Source organism: Rhinopithecus bieti, unplaced genomic scaffold, assembly GCF_001698545.2.
Source record: "Rhinopithecus bieti isolate Rb0 unplaced genomic scaffold, ASM169854v2 scaffold_32597, whole genome shotgun sequence".
NCBI lineage: Eukaryota > Metazoa > Chordata > Mammalia > Primates > Cercopithecidae > Rhinopithecus > Rhinopithecus bieti.
In genome coordinates this window covers 5,575-11,069 of record NW_016813826.1, presented here as the reverse complement: position 1 = coordinate 11,069, position 5,495 = coordinate 5,575, and the positions used below count along the sequence as shown (strand labels likewise).

General features: G+C 41.2%; 1 long non-coding RNA gene across 1 annotated transcript in view; it reads left to right on the top strand.

Moving 5' to 3' along the window:
• Nucleotides 1-1,905, top strand: part of LOC108513267 (uncharacterized) — a 76,733-nt gene extending 74,828 nt beyond the window's left edge. Inside the window, exons 5-6 of the long non-coding RNA XR_001880843.1 lie at nucleotides 814-894; nucleotides 1,711-1,905. This is a non-coding gene — a long non-coding RNA (uncharacterized LOC108513267). The remainder of the gene's footprint in view (nucleotides 1-813; nucleotides 895-1,710) is intronic.
• The last annotated feature ends 3,590 nt before the right edge of the window (nucleotides 1,906-5,495 follow it).

Genomic DNA, 5,495 nt, shown 5'->3' with positions numbered 1-5,495 from the left:
TTTTTTTGGTCATTAATATTCAGGGGCATTCATGTTCCTAGTTGGTTTATATTTGGATTGTTTTTTCTCTGGATTACTCCAAATTTTTGCCTATTGAATTGATGGCCGCTTAAAAGACAGAGGAATTCTTGGCATGTAGAATTTGGAAGGAAATAGAAAGACAAACAAGAAATAAGGATGAGCACTATTCTTCACGGAGACGTGTGATGAGAAAAGAGAACCAAACCAAATTCCAAGATGTTTGTGTAGCTAATTTGTTAGTTACTTTGATATGCTGGTGTCATATCATCCCTATGCTGGCAATTGGTAAAAATTTAAATAGGTGCTTGAATTATTCCCACTATCACATTATTTTGATTCCATCCTTTGTCCACGTTAATGCACTTTCCCTCAAATCCTTTGAAGATTCTGTGGAATTCCTCAAATAGACAGTGAGATATCAGGAAGCCAACAAAGTTTTGTTTTGTTTTGTTTGAGATGGAGTTTCACTCTTGTTGCCCAGGCTGGAGTGCAATGGCACAATCTCAGCTCACTGCAAGCTCCGCCTCCCAGGTTGAAGCGATTCTCCTGCCTCAGCCTCACAAGTAGCTGAGACTACAGGCATGCACCACCAACCTGGCTAATATTTTGTATTTAATAAAGACAGGGTTTCACTATGTAAGTCAGGCTGGTCTCAAACTCCTGACCTCAGTTGATCCACCCACCTCGGCTTCCTGAAGTGCTGGGATTACAGGCATGAGCCATCGTGCTCAGCTGCGAACCAAGTTTTTAAGAATCCTTCAATAATCCCCCAAACTCTCCTTTCTATTTCAGATAGTGGGACTCTGTGCTGATGCCAGTAAGTAAAGAAGAAGGAATAAGAAAGACACTGTGTGATCTAGTATTAATAAGGAAGTAAGTGATCAAATTACTCCAGCTAGGTTGGTAGAATCTGTTATCAAGCACGTTGAGGCTGACAGCATTCACAAATCAACTGTCTACGTTTATACCCACTGATGACTTGTGTTACCTTTCGAGGACAATTAAGCTTTTTAAATGATCAAGACATTTACATTAGTTTTGCTCTTCAATGGCTTTAAAAAAAAAAAAAAAATCCAAAGGCAGAAGTTAAATTTAAAAGAGTTTTCCATGTGACTACCCCAAAGAGAGATGATCAATCACCAAGTTAAATATTTGTATACAAAATAATATCTGGATGCATAGATTCTTACGTTCATCAGATGAAGAGTGAAAGACTTATTAGTCACCATATTTTATTTACACCCCTGTCAAAATTACATGAAAATATTTCTCTCCAAAGAAACATTCTAGAGAACCCTTTCATACAAAGTGGTGTGTGTACATCTAAGAGGTTGCTCAGTTTAGCTCAAAGGCTAAAGAGTCTAGTAAAGAGTGAGTTCCACCACGTCATGACTTTTAAGTGGTAAGTTACCACCAGAAAGAGATGACTTCAAGCACAGATTTTTAGCAGCAAGGTCATGATTAAAAACCCATGTGACAACAGGTTTCAGAGAGAGGAACAATCCATTCCTAATTCAAAGGCCATCAAGCCCGATTTGTAAGAACATTTTGACTCTGAGAATCTTCTCTTTTATCAAGAAAATCCCTTACAGTCATGGTTTGACATCCTAAATTAAGAAATAGAAGAAACCAAATTAATTTTTAATTTATACTCCACTTATATATGTTTCCAATCGTCCACTACTGCAGGATGTACACTGAACAGTACAAGTCATTTGCATCATTTTCATCAGACAACCTCATCTAGCAAAATGGTGATAACACAATCTTATTCTGAAGCCAAAAGAGAGTTATACAATCAATCGTTTTCAGATATGCTTTAAAACTGTTCAAAGGTAACATCATTATTTTAAGTTATAGCACAATCATTAAAGGAAAAAAGAACGCAAGAACAAATGAAATTCGTTATTATTTTAGTTACTTTTAGTGGAAAAAATAAAACAAGATTTGGATTTTCAGCCAGGATAAAGTAAAAAGACTCTTGTCAGATGTCAATTTTCTCATTAATGAACTATTTGAGACTGTACTCCTGGGTCAACTTACTTCTGCTTCTCCTGTCTCTAGACCTGTCTTAATTATATTTGTGTCTCAGGATCCATGACATAGGTTTAAACAGACCCACGGGCAAATCTAAACACTGGACTGGACAATGAATAGTGTCCAGTCTATTCATTTCTCTACAAAGTGACAGAAATTCAGCCTTTAATCAGAAGTTGATTCTACCTAAATTCCTAATATAACTAATAAAATGTAGTCACCTGGCCAGGCGCGGTGGCTCATGCCTGTAATCCCAGCACTTTGGGAGACCAAGGCGGGCGGATCACGAGGTCAGGAGATCCAGATCATCTTGGCGAACATGGTGAAACCCCTTCTCTACTAAGAATACAAAAAAATTAGCCGTGCCTGGCGGCCGGCGCCTGTAGTCTCAGTTTGTAGGGAGGCTGAGGCAGGAGAATGGCGTGAACCCGTAAGGCGGCGGAGCTTGCAGTGAGCGGAGATGGCACCACTGCACTCCAGCCTGGGCGACAGAGTGAGACTCCGTCTCAAAAAAAAAAAAAAAGTAGTCACCTTCAATAAAATAAATGCCCAGATACTATTCTAAAGGATACAGCAAATCTCAGTCATACCTCTACGAAGGCTAACTATGCTTTACCTTAATCTGTTTGTTCTCAGAGCCAAATCAGGGCTTCTCCTAGATTCTCCTTTCCTAAAGAGTCCGTCAACTCAAAAGAAATGCCTAGTTCTTGATGCAGACTCATCATTAGTCAATCCTGGTCTTGGATATTCATGCTTCTAATAAGCATGATTGATAACAATCTTGCTAATAAGCAATAGTAATATCAATCTTGAATATTCATGCTTCTAATAAGATTGGAAGAATACCAATTGGATACTTGCATATAACTACTAGTACCTACATACTCCACTCCTTACAAGCTAACAATGCCTTTATTATTATTATTATTGTTATTATTATTACTATTATTATTATTATTTTGAGACAGAGACTTGTTATACTGCCCAGGCTGCAGTGCAGTGGTGCAATCATAGCTCACTACAGCCTTGAACTCGTGGGCTCAGGTGATCCTCCTGCCTGTCTCTTGAGTAGCGTGGATGACAGGCATGCATCACCACACCTGGCTAATTTTTTATAGAGATGGGATCTTGTTATGTTGCCCAGGCCACTCTTGAACTCCAGGTTCAAGTGATCCTTCCGCCTTGGCCTTCCAAAGTGCTGGGATTACAGGCATGAGCCACCATGCTCAGCCTAACAGTGCCTTTAAAAACCTCCTGGGCTACATTGAAAACCTTATTATCACATGTCAACTTATTTTGAAGGAAGTTTGTTTACAATTTAGAAAAGTCCTTGTAACACTTCTTGGTGAGGCACCCCCCACTATATGGGGACTAATAGCCACCCCCTCTACCCCCCTGGCGATTACGATCCATGTTGGACTCACAGCCTGTTTCTAATATTGTGAGTAATATCATCTCCCCCTCTAGAAATTACGAACTCTTTCACAGACGGGTGTATACCCTCAGTGTGTGCACCCTCAGAGGGTGTACACCCGTATGTATTGGGAGTAATATCATCCTCTTCCTCCCTGAATATTAAGAACAGTATCCCAGGAGTGTTTCTACTCCTTGCGATTTTGGGTGTCATAACCTCCTCTCCCATGTGGAAATTAGAAACAATATCATTGGGGGCGTGTACACCTTCTGTGATATTTAAAGTAATATCATCCCCTTCCTTCCAGGATCATGGGAACAATATCCCTGGGAGGTGTACACTTTCTGCCATATATGTAGTAATATCATCCCCTCTGCTTGGAACATTATGAAGGACCATCTCACACGGGGGTGTACAACCCTTGCTGCGATATTGGGAATGTGATTATCCTCTTGCTCCCCTGCATATTTGGAAAAATATCAGAGTGAGTGTACCCCTCCTGCAATGTGGGGATTAATATCCTCTTCTTCCTTTCTGGATATTAGAAAGAATATCACATGGGGGTTTGCACTTTCTTCGATATCTGGAGTCATGTCATCCTCTCCTGTTTTGAATGGCAAGAACAATATCTCAGGGGGGATGTGTGTACACCTCCTGCCATATTGGGAGTAATACTATGCTCTCCCCTCCTTGATATTAGGAACAAAATCCCAGCGTGGGTGTACAGCTCCTGCTCTATGTAACATCATACCGTCCTCTCCCTTCCTGGATTTTAGGAACAATATCACAGGGTGGGTGCACACAGCCTGCGATTTTGAAGATAATATCATCCTCTCCCCCTCCGGATATTAGGAACAATATCGCAGAAGGGTTGTTCACTCTCTGCTATATTGGGAGTAATATCATTTTTGCCTTCCCTGAATATTAGGAGCAATATCCCCGGGTGGATGTACACCCACTCCTCTATTGGGAGTAATGTCATACTCTACCCCTGGATATTAGGAGCAGTATCACAAAGTGAGTGTACACCCACGGCGATATTGGGGGTAATATCATGCTTTCCCTCCCTGGATATTAGGAACAATATCACAGGTGGATGTACACCCCCTGCAGTACAAAGAATAATATTATCTTCTCTTCCTTTAGCTCTTGAGAACAATATCACATGGCGAGGGTGACACCCCCTGCACTATTGGGAGTAATATCATTCTCTCTTATTCTAGATAGTAGGAATGATATGACAGGTGGGATGGATAACCCCTGTGATATTGAGAGTAATATCATTGTCTCCCAACGTGGATATTAGGAACCATATCACAGGGGGTGTGTACACTTCTTCGATATTGGTAGTGATATCATCCTCTCCTCCCTGGGTATGAGAAACAATGCGACAGGCGGGGTGGACACCCCCCGCGACTTGGGGAGTAATATCCCTCTCTGGATATTAGGATTCACAGTGGACACACAGCATGTTTACGATTTTGTGAGTAATATCATCTCCCTCTCGAGACATTACGAACAGTATCACAGACGGGTGTACACCCTCTGCAATATAGGGAAGATATCGTCCTTTCCCCGCCTGGATATTAGGAACAATATCAAAGGAGTGTTTATAACCCCTGCGATATTGGGAGTAATATCATCCTCTCCCAGGTGGAAATTAGGAACAGTATCACCGGGGGCGTGTACACCCCCTGCGATATTGAAAGTAATATCATCCTCTTCCCTCCTGGATCATGGGAACAACATCACTGGGGGTTGTACACTTTCTGTGATATTGGGAGTAACATCATCTTCTGTGCCTTGAAATATTAAGGACAGTATCATGGGGGGGCATGTACATCTTCTGCAATATTGGAAAAATATTATCCTCTCTCCCCCTGCATATTAGGAAAGATACCACAGAGTGTTCACCTCCTGCGATATGGGGATTAATACCATCTTCTCCCCTTCTAGATATCAGGAAGAGTATCACACAGGGGTGTACAGTGTCTGCGATACTGGGAGTAATATGAACCTCTCG